Source organism: Elephantulus edwardii, unplaced genomic scaffold (genome assembly GCF_000299155.1).
Source record: "Elephantulus edwardii isolate Elephantulus edwardi_28Jun2011 unplaced genomic scaffold, EleEdw1.0 scaffold00108, whole genome shotgun sequence".
NCBI lineage: Eukaryota > Metazoa > Chordata > Mammalia > Macroscelidea > Macroscelididae > Elephantulus > Elephantulus edwardii.
In genome coordinates, this window is record NW_006399858.1 from 4454212 (window position 1) to 4474595 (window position 20384).

Below are 20384 nucleotides of genomic sequence, written 5' to 3' on the forward strand. Positions count from 1 at the left end.
CACATAGCTGACCCTACAGTGCTTTTTTCCAAGGCTTCAAATTGCAGGGAAGGACATTGGCCATCCTTCTTCCACAGAGCAGCTGGTGGATTCAAACCGTGCATCTTTGGGTTTGCAGCACAACTCCTTTACCCACTAGGCCACCAAGTCAATCTTAAAAAGAATACAATTTAAATGTTCCTTAGAAGCAAGGATAATCTTACTTTAGACATATCATCAGGAAAGACGCATTGATAGAAAAGCCCTCAATTAGGTTAATCAATACAGTAGCATCAGTGAGGAATTCAATCATATTAAGGATCATGAGATGGTGTGGTAACTAGTGACATTTCATTCTGTTTCATAAAAGGTCACCATGAGCAGGAAGGAGTCAATGTAATTCCAACTAAGAACAGTATGAGCTAGGGATGTATGTGCCACTGTCAACAGAGCCCTGAAAGGGTTTATGGAATACTTCATTGTTATTTTAAACTTTTAATTTTTTTTTAATTTTTATGAGTTTGTGGCTGTATAGAACACATTATGATGTTGACTACCCTGGAAAGTACTACTTTAACTTAGAAAATACAACTTGAAAGTATTTTTTTTTCTCCCAAAGACAATTCCAGACACAGAAGAAAACAAAGTATGAGGACAGGAAAGGATAAAAAGGATGAATTCCACATATTTTAAGGAAGTAGATTATCAGAATATTTTTATTGATTAGATCTTTAGAGAAAGAGGAAAGAGTAGGTTGTAAAAATGATCTATAATCTTGTAAAATTCAGAAAGGTAATTGTATAAACTTTCAAATAATTTTAAATTTTCCCCAAAATCTGAGTGCCTACATCTATATGCAGATAATTTCACCCCAAAGTCCATGTCCATGTTGTCTTCACTAACAAATGCATTCTTCTTGAGGCCATGAGAGAGCCAGTGAAGATGAGTATACATGAAACGTCCATCTTTTTGTTGAAAACCATGGTTAAAAGGAATCTGTGTTAGCTTCTTACTGTTGTAACACATTACTAAGTATTCAGTGGCTTAAAATGACACAAATGTGTGAAGTCCTAATTTTGGAGGACAGTTAACTTAACCATGGGCTGCTAGAAGAACAAGTCAGTCTAAAAAAGGAATACATGTGAAATGCTCCTTAGAAGCAAAGATGTTGGCACTTCATCTTGCATCACTCCATCCTGCTCTCCTCCTCACAGATCTTCTGCCTTTCTTTCTCATCTTCCAAAGATTCTTGTGATTCAATTGACCCCACCCAGAGAGTCCAAAATAGTCTCCTTATTTTAAGATTTTTTTTAGAAAATTTATACTTTTTTTGGTATTAACAGGTTTGAACATATTCTTTTTTTTTCCATTCATTCATTGTTACACATTTTCCTCCATGTCTCCCCTCCCCCACCACAGTTCACTTTATTCTTTGGGGGAAAAAAGTTCTTTCATTTTTATACAGTCCATCCCTTCCCCCACCCTGACCACTTTTACCATATAGATCTTATTCTGGAATCTTGTCATGCCAATAATACGTAATCATATGTTCCTTTTATACAGTTCTCTCTCTCTCGTCTGTTTCAAAGTCATATACATTATTTATTCACTCTTTTCTTCATTTTCCCCAACCCCCATATCAGTCCTGATCTATAACAGTGGCATTATACAGTATTGTCTTTTTGTGACTGAAATATTTCACTCAGCATAATGTTCTCCATAGTCACCATGTTCATGTGTTCTTTGTTTTTCAGTGCTGCATAATATTCCATTGACTGAATATTCCACAGCTTCTCTGTCCATTCATTTTTTGATGGGCATATGGGTTCTTTCCAACTATTTGCTATTGTGAACAAAGCAGCAATAAACATGAGTATGCATATATATGCTGGGGTTGCAGTTATGGTTTCTTTAGGATATATTCCCAGTAGTGGAATTGCTGGGTCAAATGATATTTCTATTTACAACTTTTTGAGAAAGCACTATACCGCCCTTCTAGAGAGGTTGAACCATTTTACACTCCCAGCAACAGTGAATAATGGTTTCTGTTTCTCCACAACCTAGTCAACATTTGTTGCTTGCTGCTCTAATAAATTTTGCTCTTCTTACAGGGGTGAGATGATAGCTCATAGTTTTGATTTGTGTCTCTCTTAGACCTAGAGATTTTGAACATTTCTTCATGTGTTTGTTTGCCGTCTGAATGTCTTCTTTGGTGAAGTGCCTGTTCATATGCTGTGCCCATTTTGTAATAGGTTGTTTATCTTGTTGTGATGCTTGAGGATTCTATAAATTCTAGATATAAGTCCCTTATCAGACACGTCATTACCAAATATTTTTCCCAGTCTGTGGCTTCCCTTTTTACCCTGTTGGAGAAGTTTTTGGATGTGAATAGGGATTTGATTCTTAGAAGGTCCTATTCATCTATTTTATCCCCTCCTGGTTGTAGGTCTTTCATAATACTTGGAAGACTGTCAAGTTATGGATTAGTTCTTCGGGGGTTCTTCCAAGCTTTTCTCTGACGAAGTTTATAGTCATTGGTTTTAGTCCTAGGTCGTTAATCCACCTTGAGCTGGTTTTTGCATATGGTGTGCGGTGTGGGTCTTGTGTGAGTTTCCTGCAGTTGGTTTTTCAGTTTTGCCAACACCATATATTTAAAATGGTTGTCCTTTCCCCACTTAACTGATTTCATCTCCTTGTCAAAATCAGTTGGCCATAGAATGATTTCTGGGTTCTCAATTCTATTCCATTGATCTATGTGTCTGTCATTATACCAGTACCAGACTGTCTTGTCCACCATGGCAGTATAGTGCAATTTGAAATGAGGGAGTCAGATGCTTCCTACCTTGTTTCTCTTTTTAAAGAGTACTTTGCTTATTTGGGGTCTATTTCCATTCCAAATTAAATTGGATAATGCCTTTTCTATCTCAATGAAGAATGGAATTGGTATTTGTATTGGGATTGCATTGAACATGTAGATTTCCTTTTGTAGTATTGTCATGTTCACAATATTGAGTCTTCCTATCCATGAGCAAGGGATATTCTTTCATTTCTCCAGGTCTCTTTTTGTTTCTTGTAGTAGTAATATTTTATAATTTTCTTTGAATAAATCTTTTGTGTTTCCAGTTAGATATACTCCTAATGCTTGTGGTGCTCTGTAATTCTTCAAGTTTGTCTTTCAGTCATTTAAAATCATTGCTTTTAAAACAAAAAAAAATTGTGTCAGAAAGTTTCATCAGACTTTCTGGCTTCAGGAAATCCATTGATACTGTGTCACAGTTTTGGGGTGATATCTTGCTTTGGGCTTGTGTAGATGGTGAAGTAGCCTGCTTCCTATGTGACATTACTGTGGTAGAGTTTTTCATGTCTGAGGCGATAGCAGATTCTTGATCTGAAGTCACCACTACAGAAGAGGGTGGGGTAGCTACCCTGCCTGGGTTCCTCTCAATTTGATAAAGAAAAAACCTGTGGAAGGAGCCTCCTCTGTCAGACAACTGTTGCAGCTAGGGTAGCCTAAGGTGTTCTGGGTTAAAGGCAGTTGATGGACTGGACATGAGGAGATGCAAGGTAGAGCTTAAAGACCTGATTGAAAAACCAAAAAGCCTTGGTTTTCCCTTCAAGAACAAGCTCCAGCTGTCTCACTCCCTTCTGATTGATCTTATTGGGTCCCACATGAACCAGCCAAACAGCAGTGCCCCCCCCCCCCAAAGTACCTCACTCAAGTTTGAGCATTGCTCCGAGTGCATGCCAGGAGCAGCATTCTGGGCACAGGCCAGTGATGATGGAATTGGAGTTCTGAGCTCACACCCACTCAGATTCCAACTTTCCTGCTTGCCCCAGAGTGTCACTCCCTGGCACGTGCACCAGCCACTCCCCAGCACGTGTGTGATGTCAGTAAGTAGCTCCAAAATACTCCAGCATGCTATCATCCTCAATGGAATTATTTTTTAAGAAAGAAACACAATTAAACACAGGGAATATGTTAATACAACTATTATCCTAAAACTGAAAGCAGGCTTTTGTGCTTTTCCTGAATTCTAGAAAACCTTCCATGGTCTAACAATCCTTTGATTATTAAGCACTTTTTAAAGCAACCAGTAATTCCTTGGTTGCCTAAGATTTTAATATCTCTTTTAAATGTACTTGATTTGCAGAAAGAATCCTCATTTCATGCCATAAAGGAGGATGGAGAAGGTCACAGTCACTTGCTTTATAAAAGAATCTTCCAAATCAAATAAATTGCTTCATTTTATTTCACTTGTGACTGTGATTAAGCTTTGGGTAGCAGCTTTAATTCCCTCTTGTCTTCAGAAGTGGCCAAGCTGACTTAAAGTATTACAAGTAGATGGCAAAAAGCTTTCTGCCTATCTGTGAGCCATTTTGTCTGAGGTCTTACACAGAGACTGATGTCCCATTTGGATGTTTAGGTAATTCAGGATGAATAAAGAAATGCCCTATTAGTTGTCCTAGTCTCCTCTTATGAAGTGCAACAATCTCAAACTCATTGCTATCATGTTGGACCCCCCCATACATACCTCACCCTCCAACAAGCTGTAAATCTCATAGGAGGACATTGTCCCCTTCTCCCTAAGAACCAACTGGTGAACCTGAACCACCAGAGCAGCTTAGTCTTTGGATTGTCAGCTCAAGTCTCTACAGAGTATGCTGTGAAAGCTTCCTGGATTAAAGATAGTTCTTAAAAATATGTGTTGGGATTCTAGTGCCTCCCATCCGTTACCTGTGGATGTTTTCCTGTTTGAGAGTATACTATGTTATGTTAACGAAGCCACATCAGTATTACGTGTCTTGAACCTTGTATGTTTGGGATTTTAAAAAAAAAGTAGATTAGAGACAGGAGGAGCAAGTACAAATGGAAGGAAGGTGAATGCCCAGTGAAAATCTCAAAAGAGGTGATGATCATGGAGCTAGAGTACAGATCTTTCTTTCCCAGACTCTTCACCTAAGTGATGTTGTTGTTGTTTCATGTGCTATCAAGTTGGCTGTGACTCCTAGGGGCCCGTAGCTCTGAACCCTGCCCTTTCCTGCCTCATTGTCTCCAACACACCTGCCCCCCCCTATAGTTGATGCCTGTTTTGACTTCTAACCACCTAAACTAGAAGAAAATGAATTATGCTTTAAAACCACCTACATGTGATTTTACTGTTACAGGTTTCCTAGCAAACAAGACTCCTTTCTCATTTCTATACAGCAAAAAAACAAAAACTACAGCACAGAATTCTTCTAAAGTACCCCTCTAAGGAAGACATCACCACCATTAAGTTTCCAGTCCTCTTGTCCCATGATAAACATTACATTTCACTTCTTGATATTCACATTCTTAAAATACACATCTCTCTATTTAAAACAACCAAGTAAATGGCAAAAGGTAGACCTTTCACCAATCTTCACCAGGATCTAGATTCTCAGGGTTAATGACATGGTCGAAAGAACTCTAATTTGCATCCCTCCTACAGAGCAACAATGTGGGTGTATCCCCATCACATTCTACCTCTCCCACCACTTGGCAGTTAGATAATTCTTAGCAGAACATGGTGTATAGTGTGGGTTGGAGAGATTCAACAGTAGACTAGCGGCCAGGCAGGGTTATTGTTGTTCATGTTTGATGTCACTGAATCCACTATTGACTCCTAGAAATTCAATAAACAACAGATCTGACACTTGCCCTATCCTGTGCCATCTTCACGATTTCTGGTATGCTCAACCCCCTGGTTATAGTCACTGTATCAATCCATCTTGTTTAGTGTCACCTTTTCTTTCACTGACCCTCTGCCTTTCCCAGCATAATGTCTTTTCCCAAGGACTGGCCTCTCCTCACAACATGCCCGAAATAGAGAGCTCTCACCGTCCTTACCTATAAGGAGCTCCGTGATGGTACTTCCTCCAAGATGGACTGTTTGATCTTCTGGCAGTCCACACAAGTTTTAGTCCTCTTCTCTAACAATGCAATTCAAAGCTGTCGTTCATTATGCAACATTCAGATACTTAGGAAGCAGTTGAAAGTACTATGGCTTAGATCAGGTGTACCTTAGTGCACACACAGTTATGGAGGGAAATTAAATCCTTCATGAAGGGCAGGGAATGCAAAAGAAAAGGACCAATGGGTAGGAGATACATCAGGACAGCAGAAATGCAAAGCTGATGAGCAGGAAAAGGCCAGAAGTTCTTTCTATAAGAGGTTAAGTCTGTCTAGACTTTTCAGTGTAAACCAAGGCAAAGCTGTGCACACCTCCTGAAGTTCCTTTTCTCTTGCACATCTGGCCTGCGCAGTCTGGGCAGCCATGGAGCACTTGGGTGCTCTTAGAATAATACGGGTGCAGCCTTGTGTGCATCAGATAACTGGATGTCCCTCTCCAAAGCGCAGCCTTTGCCAAGCAGCCCCAGCCATGCCCCTTGCAGCTTGCTGATAATCTGCCGCCTGTCTGCAATTGTTGCGGGAACATGCACTTTCTTTCGCTGATGGTTTTGGCATGTTCTCAGGGCTCTACCCCAAAAGGCATTGAACAATGGGATGTGATTGTTTTGAAATGTGCCCAACAGGAAGCTCTCCTCCAACAGGCTTTTACCCTGAAGCTTTAGGGATTGAATGGATTAATGGAGTTCAGCTGTAGTTTACAGTTTATCATCAACCAAGCCTTGCTCTTCCCTTCTGCAACTCCTAGAGAAAAAGAAAAGAAGGGGGTGGGGGGTGAATTAATAAGGAAAGAAAAGTGGCAGCCCCAGAACATTCATTGTACAACAATCGAAACCAGGGGGGGAAAATGCCTCCCAGTGACTGTGAAATTGACAAGTCCCCAAAACGGCTTTGAGCTTTCAGTTTGTCTTGCAAAGCTGTCTTCCCTGCCCTCTCCCAGCCCTGTTCCCTGTTTATAATCATCACTCAAAGTGGTGAAAGGCCTAATTGCCCCGAGCAATATGGTCAATCTTCCTGGAGATTTAGCTGCCTGCTTTCATCTGGCAGCCCAGGAGGGAACTCAGCATTCCCCTCCAGGCAATCTATATGGTCTAGCAGTTCACTGCAGAAAGTGGTGTCTTATCGATTTCTGCCATAGCTTCCATGGCCTGCCGAGGATCAGAGCCTGTGACAATGACTAACAAGTTTAAACCATTAGTCTCATTTGTAACTACGCAGCAAAAGGCTTGTCAGTCACCACGTACCATAGGCTGCAGCTTTTAGCAGATTTCTAATCCCATTCATTTTGCCACAATGACCCCTGTAGTTAATGGGAGTTATCGGAAAACTATTTTTTCCCTTTGAAAGTGGGATCTTTTTCTTCTTCTTTTAGGAACATAAAAGCCATTTCAGTTGTGGTGTTTCAAAACAGTGAGGCAAGTGATGATCTGTGCCCTTCGAGGAAGAACTTGGAACTTGGTCTTTAGTGCCTGAAGTATGACCTGTAAACTCACTTGGAGAAAGCCAGTTTCTCACCATAAACAGATCCTCAATAAGATGGGGTGACTGTAACAATGGGCTCTACATGTCAGAGGTGGTGAGGATGGCACAGGACAGGGCAAGGTTCAGATCTGTTGTTCATAAGGTCACTATGAATAGTAGTCCATTCAACAGCACCTAACAAGAAATGTGGTTGCTCTCTCAACCCAAAAGTGGGCAGTTTGAATCAACCAGAAAGTTTGATCCTCAGAGAAAGATAGACTATCTCCTCCTCTACTGTTTACAACTGTCTGAAGCCCAGCTAAAGGGCAGCTCTGAATATGCTCCAACAACTTAAACCATGGCAATGTCTGATGTTTTTTACAATCTCTCTTTTGTAGAAATCTGCCTTAATAAGTGGTTTCTCCTCCCTACTTGAAGCCAAAGAGGTTTATTTTAGTATAAGAAATTTCTTCCAGGGTGTCTACTTAGCACATTCCCACCCACCGCCTTCTAATAAACTCTGACCCAGGATGACCGCCAATCATTGTCCAGGGCTCTAACTCTTTGTGTGAAAAGCTTGCTCAACTTTCTCCCATGTAGTGGCTGGTGGACGGAAACCACCAACATTCTGATTGGAGGTCAAGCTCCCTCTGCCACCAAAGCTGCCTACACAGATGTTGTTGTTGTTGTTGTTGTTGTTGTTGTTGTTGTTGTTGTTTTATGTGCTGCTGAGTCACCTGCAACTTAGAGCAAACCTGCGTACAACAGCTCTGAACTCTGCTCCACTCTGAGCCAAACTTACTGTCTCTGACAGCTCCCACCTCCATTACTTCAGTCACTGGGTCAATCCATCTCATCCAGGGTCTTCCTCTCTTGCTCTATCCTTCCTCCCTCCCAAGTATGATGTCCCTCTCCAAGGACTGGTCCTGCCTTGCAACATGCTAAAGTACGGCAGACAAAGCTTCAGAATCCTTGCCTCCATGGAGTGGCCTGGTTTCACCCTCTCCAACATGAACCTCTTTGTTCTCCTAGCAGCCCATGGTATATTCAATACTCTTGCACAGCACCACAGCTCAAAGACATCAATTCTCCTTCTATCATCTCTAATCATTGTCCAGTTTTCTGATGCATAACACGTAATTGTGAGGACAATGGCCAAATCAGGCACACCTTAGTCTCCAGATTGACATCTTTGCTCTTCAGTACTCTGTAAAGGTCCTTCACAGCAGACTTTCCCAGTGAACTTCATCTTTTGATTTCCTGGCTGCTGAGACCAAGAGTGTTGATTGTGGCACAAAGCAAACTAAAGCTGTTAAAAATCTTAATCTCTTCACCATCTTTCATGGGGCTGCCAATTGTCCCAGTAGTAAGAGTCTTTGTTTTCTTGATGTTGAGCTTCAATTCATATTGAAGGCTGCAGTCTTTGACCTTCTTCAGCAAGTGCTTCAGGTCCTCCTCAGTTTCAGGAAGCAGAATTGTGTCATCTACATAACACAGGTCGTTGATGAATCTTCTTCCAATCCTGATGCCACATTCCTCCTCATAAAGCCCAGCAAAGGCTTTTGACTGTGTGGATCACAACAAGCTGTGGCTGATTCTGAGAAAAATTGGAATCCCAGAACATTTGATTGTGCTAATGTGAAACCTATACTTGGACCAAGAAGCAGTCGTCAGAACAGAGCAGGGAGACACTGGATGGTTCAAAATCAAGAAAGGGGTCTATCAGGGATGTATTCTGTCTCCATACCTTTTCAATCTGTATGCAGAACAGATCATCCCAGATGCTGGGCTGTACAAGGAGGAATATGGCATCAGGATTGGTGGAAGAGTCATCAACAGCCTGCATTATGCAGATGACACAACCCTGTTTGCTGAAACTAAAGAGTACCTGAAGTGCTTGTTGCAGAAGGTCAAGGACTACAGTCTTCAATATGGATTGAAGCTCAATATCAAGAAAACAAGGATTCTCAGCACTGGGCCAATTGGCAGCATCAGTATGGATGGTGAAGAGATTGAGATAGTTAACAGTTTTAGTTTACTTGGCTCCACAGTCAACACTCTTGGTTAACAGCAGCCAGGAAATCAGGATTTGAATTGCATTGGGAAAGTCAGATGTGAGGGACCTCTCAAGAGTACTGAAGTGCAACGACATCAGGCTGGAGACTAAGGTGTGCCTGATCCAGGCTATAGTCTTTGCAATTATGTGCCATGCATCAGAGAGTTGGACAGTGAATAGGGATGACAGAAAGAGAATTGATGCCTTTAAGCTGTGGTGCTGGAGAAGAGTGTTGAATATACCATGGACTGCTAGGAGAACAAACAGGTTTGTCCTGGAGAGGATGAAGCCAGAATGTTCCCTGGAGTCAAGGATTCTAAAGCTTCGTCTGATATACTTTGGTCATAGAGGGACTGGTCCTTGGAGAGGTGCATCATGTTTGTGAGAGTGGAGGGGCGGCGCAGGAGAGGAAGACCTTCAATGAAATGGATCGATTCTGTGAGTGGAGTGGTGGGAATGAGTGTGTTTGAGATGGCAAGACTGGCACAGGATAGAACGGCATTTAGGGCTCCTGTACATAGGGTCACTATGAGTCGCAAGCAACTCGATGGCACATAACAACAACAATAACAACAACTGTTTACTCAGTAGGTAAGTTAAAAAAACAAAACAAACCAAATTAACAAAAAACATAACCTCGTTGTCTTGCCAGTGGATTCCGAGTTAAGGTGAACACTTTTGTGCCCAGAATAGAACTGCTCCATGAGGTTTTCTTGACTGTAATTTTAAGGAGTCTTAGTTCGAATCCACCATCTGCTCAACACAAGAAGGATGGACAGTCTCCTTCCATATGACTAACTGCCTCTGAAAACTCACCGGGTTAAAGGGTCAACTCAAAGGGTCAGCTGTGGTCAATTTTAACTCAAAAGCACACCACACCAGTGACACACAACAAAAGGTTGGCAGTTTCAACCCACTGGGACTCCCTGTGAGAAAGCACTTGAGGACTGGCCACCATAAAAGTTATAGCTGAGAACACCCCACGGGACAGTTCAGCTTGTCACATGAGGTTGCTGAATTGAAAATGCCCCACTCGACACTATCCAATAGCAGTAATCCTAACAGAACAGACCTGCATTCTTCCTCGGCACGAATATGTGATGCTGCTAACCATTAGGTTTGTAATCTTGCTCACCTGACCATGGTGGAGGTGTTGTGCGCTGTGGGCTTGATTCGGACTAGCAGCAAGCCTACAGGACAGAATGAACTTCCCAGTACACTTCCCAATAGGCTGTATGTGAGCAAGCAGACGGCCAGGCCTTGTGTTGCACAGGGTCACAGTCGGTTCTGAAGGCTGACCCCTTGGATAGAGCAGCCCCACAAACCACCAGGACCATTTACATTCCCTCCATTGCCCCGCCAGGACCTACTTCCCCACAGCATGAGATCTTGTTCCTCGGCCTGTCGCCTCTGAATTGACAGCATCCTCACAACCCAAAAACTGATCAGAAACGCAGATTTTCAGACCTTCTGGTTCAGAATCTATATTCCCTTTGAAAGCCAATGAGAGCCTCTACATAGCAGCACTAGAGAAACATTAGCCAAAGGAAACTCTGTTTTATATTCCATACTGAAGGTTTTATATGAAATGATGTAAAATTTAATACTTTCATTATAAAAGTTCAGATTTAAAAAGAAAGCAAGAGCTATTTCTGCATGATCTGGCCTTCACCCCCACAGCATCTAGACCAACACTGGACATATGTTAAGTATGTGATGAATGATTGTTGAATGAATGAATGGATTTACAAAAATTAACAAATAAGGGTGAATGAAGAAAGAAACCTACTCTGGCTGTCAGGGATCTAAGGCAGCAGGATGGAGAAGAGACAGATACTCTCACTCCAAGGGCTCAGCAGAAAATAAAACTCCCCATTTATCACCCCTTAAGGAAATGCTGCCACCAGCAAGCTGACCCCGAATGAGGACCGGTCACATGCAAAGCACGACACAGGACACAGGCGGGGCTGTTTCCTAGGGCATCCTTTGATTTCTACTTCAAGAGCATTCTCCCCAATTCCTGTTTCTTGTCTCTCCCCTCCCCCCACCTTCTAGGGTCTCTTCAAGTTCACGCTATCACTGCTCATCCATCTTCATCACCTAAAACCTGTGCTCAGCCAGCTGACACTAAAGCATCTGAAAACCAATTCATACTAAACTGGAAGTAGCTGGTAAAGATTTAATACGTTGATGGCTATTTCTTGATATGCCCTAAATCACATCAGCTAGGAAGCCCATTTCATCTCAGGGTAAGATCAATGCTGTCATTAGCAAACTAACACCAGAAAAGCCTAAGTAACTGGATTAATCTAGCTCCTCCAGAGAAATAGAGTCAACAGTGTGTGTGGTGTGTGTGTGTGTGTGTGTGTGTGTGTGTGTATGTGTGTGTGTGTGATGTGAAAACAACTTCATTGCAACCGAGTGTATTCCAATTAACAGTCACCTCACACATGACCGGACAGACTGCTTCACAGGATTTTCTTGTTTTTAATCTTCATAGAGAAGGATCCCTGGTGGCACAGGGGTAAAAGTGCTCACCCAGTTGCTAACTGAAATGCAATCCTCTAGTTGCCACTATCAACACCCTTGGTCAAGAAATCAAAAAACAAATTGGAAAAAAATGTGCTGTCAGGGACCTCTCCAGAGTGCTAACAAGCAACGATGTCAGTCTAAATACTAAGGTGCACCTGATACAGGCCATGATCTTTGCAAATACTTGCTACACATCAGAAATCTGGGCAATGAATAATGATGACAGGAGAATTGATGCTTTGAATTGTGGTACTGCTGAAAAGGATTGAACATAGCAGGGACCACCAATAGAACAAAAAGGTCTCTCCTAGAAAAGGTTGCTCCTTGGAGGCAAGGCTTTAGATGCTCCTTCTCACATACTTTGGATATGATCCAGGAGGGGTCAGTCTTTGAAAAAGGTCTTCATTCTTGAAAGGACAGAGGTACAGTGCAGGAGAGGAAGATCCTGGATGAGATGAACTGACACTCTACCTGGGATAATGGAGAAGATGTGTCAGAGAAAGTGAGACTGGCTAAGACTAGGGCAAGTTCAGAGCTGTTGTACATAGGGTCACTATGAGTCGAAGTCAATTCAACAGCTCATAACAACAACAGTTGCTTTGAAGGGAGCATTGGTGGCCTAGTGGTAAGAAACCACGTTGCGATCCCAAAGGCATACAGTTTGAATATACCAGCAGCCGCAGGGGAGAAAGATGAGCAATCTCTTCTCACACAATTTACTGCTTCTGAAAATCCACAGGAGGGTCAGCTATTGTTCAGTTCTGACTCAAAGGCACACAACAACAACAGGTGCTTTGAAAGAGAAACTTGTGGCAATGTGCTTCCATAAAAATTTACAACCTTGAAAACCCTTTGGGCATGTTGTCAGGACGGGCCAGTCCTTAGAGAAGAACATCCTGTTTGGAAAAGTGGAGGGTCAGTGTGCAAAGGAAGAGCCTCACCAAGATGGAATGCAGTCAGGGTGCAAGGCGCGTGCGTGCACATGCATGATGCAGGCCAGCTCTGTATTTCTGTAGATGTTTCTGATGTGCAGTCAATATTCAGAGGTGTGTATCCTGACAGAAGCAATGAACAAACAGACCTAAGGACTGCATCTGTGTACCAATGACTACACAAACTACAGCCACAAGGTGGATAAAAAGGGCAGCATCAAGGGCCAGCTGAAGCCAGAAAGCCCATGAGTTAGCTTCAGAACATCATATGCTTCATCCAGTTTCAGATGCATGCCTACTTGTGGCGAGAAAGCAACTGCTTCTTGCCATCCTGTCTAAAGATGAAGCGAGTGATACAGCACAGCAAAGTCTACAAGCTGAAGGCTTGGGGTGGCTGCCCTACCTGCAAGCAGCTCAACGCCCTCTTCTGCTACAAGCCAACTACTGTCTTGAGAACAACTGCTCCATGTCCTTGTGGCTCACCATCAAACAGAAGCTCCCCGGAAGCAGGTCCTGCAGTACTGCCTGCAGCGCACCCAGTTCTACGCCAGCACATGGCAGGATAAGCACCCACAAGGTGCCTTAGCACAGCCCGCCTTACTTGCGCATGCCTCTTGGCATGCCTCAGCCTTTGCAGCACCCTCTCCAGTCCCAGCTCTCACCCCTGAGTATGTCACTAGCCAGTTTCCCCAGTGTGGCCCAGACTCAGCCTACTCCACACACATAGAAAAGCCCACTACCTGGTTGCTAGGTCTCTCCTCCTCCCCGACCACCCAAGAGAGGTGCAGGCCCACTGACAGATCCAAACCAAGGTTTAGCAGCAGCAACTGTACCACAATGACAAGTGGAATGTTCCCAGAGTACAAGAGCATGGTGTCCCCATGAGCCAGATAGCCGCATAGGCTTGAACATGCCATACCCGAATCAGGTCACACCCAGAATTTGGAGCCAGTGACAACAGGAGCCCCAGCCCTCTAAGTAGCACAGTAGCATATGATTTAATCACTGCATTTTCAACCTGCATGCAGAACAGATTATCCGAGAGGCTGGGCTCTATGAGGAGAAGTGCAGCATCAGGATTGGCGGAAGATCTATTAGCAATCTGCATTATGCAGATGACACAACCCTGCTTGCTGGAACTGAGGAGGACCTGAAATGCTTGCTACAGAGGGTCAAGGCCTGCAGCCTTCAGTGTGGATTGAAGCTCAATGTCAAGAAGACAAAGATTCTCACCACTGGACCAATTGGCAGCATCAGGATGGATGGTGAAGAGACTGAGATTGTTAACAATTAGTCTGCTGGGCTCCAGTCAACACTCTTGGCATCAGTAGCCAGGAAATCAAACGACGTATTGCAATGGGAAAGTCTGCTGTTAGGGCCTCTCCAAGATACTGAAAAGCAATAGTGTCACTATGGAGACTAAGGTGCATCTGATACAGGCCATGGTCTTTGCAATCACTTGTTATGCATCAGAGAGTTGGACAATGACTAAGGAGGATAGAAGGAGAATTGATGCCTTTGAGCTGTGTGCTGGAGAAGAGTATTGAATGTACTCTGGACTGCCAAGAAAACAAACAGATTCATCCTCGAGAGGGTTAAACAGGGCTGCTCCTTGGAGGCAAGGATTCTGAGGCTTTGTCTGACATACTTTGGACATGTTGTAAGGAGGGACAGGTCCTTGGAGAAGGACATCATGCTTGGGAGGGTGGAGGGACAGCACAAGAAGGGAAAACACTCTATGAGGTGGATTGATTCAGTGACTGGGGTAATCAGGATGGGTGTGTCAGAAGTAGTGAGATTGGCACAGGACAGAGCAGAGTTTAGGTCTGTTGTACATAGGGTTGCTATGAGTTGCAAGTGACTTGGTGGCACATAACAACAACAGGCTAATAACATTTCAACTCATTTTTATGTTAAACTGTGCAACAGAAAAAGAAAAAAAATGGATTGACACCATGAGTGCAACAATGAGTTTAAATATATCAGAGATGGCAAAGATGACACAGGATAGAGCAAAGGTTCTGATCTGTTGTTCACAGGGCCATTGTAAGTCACCGTCCACTTGATAGCACGTGTCAACAACAGCTCTAGCCTAGAAGGTCACTTGCTGCGAATTAGAATTGACTTGCTAGCAATGGTTGGTTTGTTTTGGAATATTTATATAAATAGATCACCAGGCCTTCTCTTTTTAAAACTATTGGATGGTTTCAGACAGCCAGCTTTTAGGTCAGCAGCCAAATACAAACACATGCCCCACACAGAGATGTGTGTGCTTGTGTAAGTATGTGTATACAAAAAAGAGAGACTTCTTCTTTAAAAAAATAGTAATTTTGTTTAATATTGTGTGTGTGTGTGTGTGTGTGTGTGTGTGTGTGTGTGTGTGTGTACCATCAAATTGGATCTGACTGGTACATGAGGAGATTTCCCCTCCTTCTCCAGCAAAGCATCTGGTGGATTTGAACTGCACACCTCTGGGATGAGAGACTTCTTTTAAGAGATTGGCAGCTAACAACTCCAGAAACCACTGGTTCAGCAGGCTGGAAAATTCCTCAGGATAGTTTTGTGACTGTATATTATTACAGTGTTGAGACAGGACTCTTTTCTGTCATTTTTATTGGCACCTCGGTTTTTGCTGTTAAGACTATGAATAATTAGATGAAGCTTACTCGTTATGGAAGGTAATATTTACTTAAGATAAACAAATTTAAATTATAATCATTTGAAAATAGCTTCATAGGAACAGCGAGCGTATAGCATTTGACCAAACAATTGGGCACCATTGCATTGCCAAGTTGACACATAACTCAGCAGCACATGTGATTGCTGGCAAGCTGAACCTGACTCACCACAGGCCCTCCATTGGGTTTCCCAAGGCTGCAAATCACACAGAACAAGATTGCCGTCTTTCTGAACCTCCAGGGAGGTGTGGCATTTTGGTTAGCAGCATAACTCCCTAGAGACTGCACGTTCAGAGATCCTTTCCACTAAGATGCATGTGGATGGCATGTCCCGTAGCTCCTGGGGCTCTTCTCTTGGCCCTCCCATTCCACTGAGAATGATTTTGGCCAAGAAGACTCCTGGACTTGTGGTCATACACCTTTATTTGTGTAGACAGTGGAGTCTGTAGGTGGTGCAAACAGCTAATGACCTTAGCTGCTAACTGAAAGCTCTGAAGTTTCAGGCCACCCAAAGGCATCTTGGGAGAAAGGCTCGGTGAGCTCCTCCCAAAACAATAGCTCTGCTCTGACACGCAGGAGTTAGGGCAGCCACCATTCGTGATAAGTGGCTTACACAGTGGCCATTTAGGAAACGAACAGGGTCAGAGAAAGAAAAGACCACCCACTCTCATCGAGATGGACTGAGAGAGTGACAGTTAAAATGGACTCCAGTCTGTCAGAGATCATGAAGATGGCACAAGATTGAGCAAGATTCTGATCTGTTGGGCATAACGTTACTTTGGTTCCTAGTCAACCTGATGGCCCCTAACAGCAACAGTATGATTTGAAAAGAATCTGTGGAGAAGTCTTATCTCAAATAATCAAATTTGGAAGAGCCAAAAGACCACAGCTATTGCTTTTCAAGAAAACCTTCACACTATGATTTTTCCCTCAAGTTTAAAACAAGCACTTGGGGAAATAAAAGTATCTCCTTCGAGCGATTACCTTTGCAAATGATTCTTTCTGGAGCGTTCGTCTGTGGACTGCCATGTTGTGACTACTTAATTGCTGCCTGAAATGCAGAAAGCTGATTTCATGTTTTCATTTTAATACAATTCTTTCACATTCAGTGCAGTTACATAAATTAAGGTTGTTTTGTGTTGAGAGCAGGGACCAGCAGGAAGTTATTTCATCTGGGCAGAGACGGTGGTGCTGGTGACTAAACAGAAGAGGCTGGGTGGGCAGCACTGTGGATGTGGACATGTGTACACACACACACACGCATACACACACACACACGCACATGCACACACACACGCCCCCAAAGCACAGATACTGAGGATGCGAAATGCTAATGGCGCCTGAATTTGTGGATCTTAAAGAAATTATTCATCCATTTCCCACACACGTTATAAAATGCTTTTGGATGGAGGCTCACTTCCTGCCCCCGCCCCCTGCGATGCGTTTTATATGTAATTGGAGAGCGTGTGGAATAAATGGAAATGTCGTTTGGTTTTGTCGATTTAAAAAACTCTGCATCATACTGGATTGTTGAGCGGCATCTTGTGGCCAGAGCTGAATATGACACGTGTGAGAAGCCAGTTTGGCTCCCTAAAGCGTGTTACACGGTTCACATCTGGCTTTTGATAACGTTAATAAGGGGCTGTGCAGGGTTATCATTATGCCACCTTAAAAGTTTTCCGTGAATAAGCGCATTAACTTATAATTAATCATCATGCATTAATGTAAATGTAACCATGTAGGCAAATTTAATCAGCACTCTTTCTCTTTCAAAATATTTTAATAACAGAGCACTGAAGAAGACTAACAAGATAAAGTTACATGAGCAGTGTTTGTAATCTAAGCCAATTCAACAGAATTTGAAAATCAGTGCTTTCCTATGAAATGAACGATGAAGCCCTTACATCATTTCCTGAAAGAAATTTATTTCTCCTTACCATACCTCTCCATAAGAAAGGAAGAAACCTGCCTGCTATATATGGCAGCAGCACGTGGATTCTGATTAGTCTACGAAACAGAAAACTGCGGGATGTTCATAAACACAGAGATGAGCCAGGCCCAGCATCTATATAATCAATAAAGTACTTCTATAACTCAGCAGAACAGCTGGCTGAGTCTCACTCCTGTCTTCAACAATCAATTCAGTATTTTTCAAATCATGCAGATATTGCCAGATTTTCTATTTGGGACATCACTTAGCTACACGGTGCTTTCACATTTAAAACTGATATTTACCTTTATCTCAGTACTAGGGGAAGTTCATACACACACACACACACACACACACACACACACACAAATCCTGGAGGAATTCAGCAATGGAGATACATTTTAAACTGACTCTACTTCAAAATATTAATGTGTTGTTGACAAATCAATACACCAGTCTTCCCGGGGTGCCTGCTATTAGTCAAATGCAGCCAGCAGCTGCTGCTGTTGTTAGGTGTGATGGAGGCATTTTCAGCTCAGAGCCATCCCATGTGAAGCAGATTGCCCATAAGGGTTTAAAGACTGTAATCTTTATTGAAGCAAATCACCAGGTCTTTCTCCCGCAGAGCCACTCTGCTCACCTTTCAGTTTGCAGTACAGTAGTTAACTAACTATACCACTGAGTTCCTTCACATGCAGGTGGAAAACAGTAAATGATGTGCTCCTGATTGCTGTGCAACTGATTGGCTCTCTAAAAATAAAAGGCCTGGTTTGTACGTGCTGATTTTCCGAGTGCAAATACTTTTCACCCTAGTCAGTTTCAAGCTAGCAGCTATGCAGCCACTGAAAGTGAACTTGGAAAGTTCACCTTTTTATTAGCATGTAATTATGTCATGTTTCACCTATATACACATTATAGCCTAAGTAACCTCAGCAAAGACAATAGAAAAATGTAGTAAAATAATTAGGAAATGATGAGTTTTTTCATTTCAGACTTGTATTTTGTAATATCATTTATTTCCTTTTACATTTAGACCATCTGATTTTTTTCTTCTACTAATTTTCATGAACATTTACAGAGATTATGGATTTCTATTCATTCATTGTTGCATTGCCCACCCCTCCCCCCCAGTTCGTTCCTCTCTCTGAAAAGTAAAAGAAAAATTCCTTCATTGGTATATAATCCCCCCTGCCCTGAGTACACCCCACTATGCAACATTCATTCTGGACTCTCGTGATGACCGTAATAACCATAATACCCCATCATATATCACTTTTAAACTGTTCTCTCCCTCATCGGCTTCAATGCAGTATACATAATTTATCCAGTTTTACTCGCTCTTACCCCAACCCTGATGTCAGTCCCATTCTACAACAGTGGCACTATGCAGTATTTGTCTTTTTGTGACTGAGATATTTCACTCAGCATAATGTCCTCCAGGATCACCCATTTTGAATAATAATTGCATGAGTTCCTTGTTTTTCAATGCAGCGTAGTATTCCATTGTGTGAATATACCACAGCTTCTCTATCCATTCGTTTGTTGATGGACATTTGGGTTGTTTCGAACTCCTTGCTATTGTGAACAAAGCCGTGATAAACATGGATGTGCATATATCTGCTTGGATGATGGTTATGGTCTTTTTAGGGTATATTTAGGGTAGTAGAATTGCTGGGTCAAATGTTATCTCTATTTGCAACTTTTTGAGAAAGTGCCACACTGCTTTCCACAGTGGTTGCGGCATTTTACACTCCCACCAACAATGAATAATGGTTCCAGTTTGTCCACAACCTCGCCAGCATTTGTTGCTTGCTCTTCTGATAAATTTTGCTATTCTGACTGGGGTGAGATGATATCTCATAGTTGTTTTGATGTGCATCTCTATTAGAGCTAGGGATTTTGAACATTTCTTCATTTTATTTTTAATAATGATTGTGTTAACAGTCTGCCCACAAAATTCCTGGACATTTAACAATTGGCTGTCACACACTGCTGTGAGCCAGGTACAGCACTCCATGCCATCTGACAAGGGAGCCTGGGAAAACAAGCTCCACCTGCCAAAATGCAAAGCAGAGCAGGGAGAGTGTGGGAAGCAGCTAAAGGCAAACAGACCCAGAACTGGGACAGTGCAAATCAAAACAAGATGGACAGGTGAAGGAATTAAGCATCCTTGTAATTGCTTTCTGAACCCAAATGGGGGGAGGCAGTGGTGGCACCATCAGCAGAACTGTTAGAGATAGGGGAGGTGGCAGGAGAGGTGGTGGTAGAGGTGGTGGGCATAGTGGTAGAGGTGGGGGTGCTGGCACCAGCAGCGGAAGTGTTTGAGGTAGTGGAAGTGGTGGTGGCAGCAGTGCTGGCAGTTGTGACGGTGGACATAGCAGTGGAAGTGAGGGTGGTGGAGTGTTGGTGTTGGGAGTGACTATGGTGTTGGAAGTGATAATGGAGATGGTGGTAGAGGTGGTGATGGAGTAGTGATAGAAGGGGCAGTGGGGGTGGAGGTGATAGTGGGGGTGAAGTTGATAGTGGCGATGGAGGTGGTGGTGGTGACAGAAGTGATAGAGAAGGTGGAGGTGGTAGTGATGGTGGTGCTGGTGGTACCAATTCTCTATCATAGAGTCAGCACCAAGTCGTAGAGATCCCATGTACCATGGAACCAATCTTCTGCTCAGTCCTGAGTCATCCCTGTGATAAACTGCACATTGATAACTGTGATACTGGCTCTAGTGGCTTAATGGGAAGGAATTGTTCTGCCAACATATAGGTGTGGGGTTCGAATCCATCAGCAGTTCCATGGGAGAAAACATGGGAAATCTCTCCTATAATCGACTCTTGCCTGAAAACCTACTAGAGTGTGGGTTCCGACTTGACTGTACACAACAACAGTGAG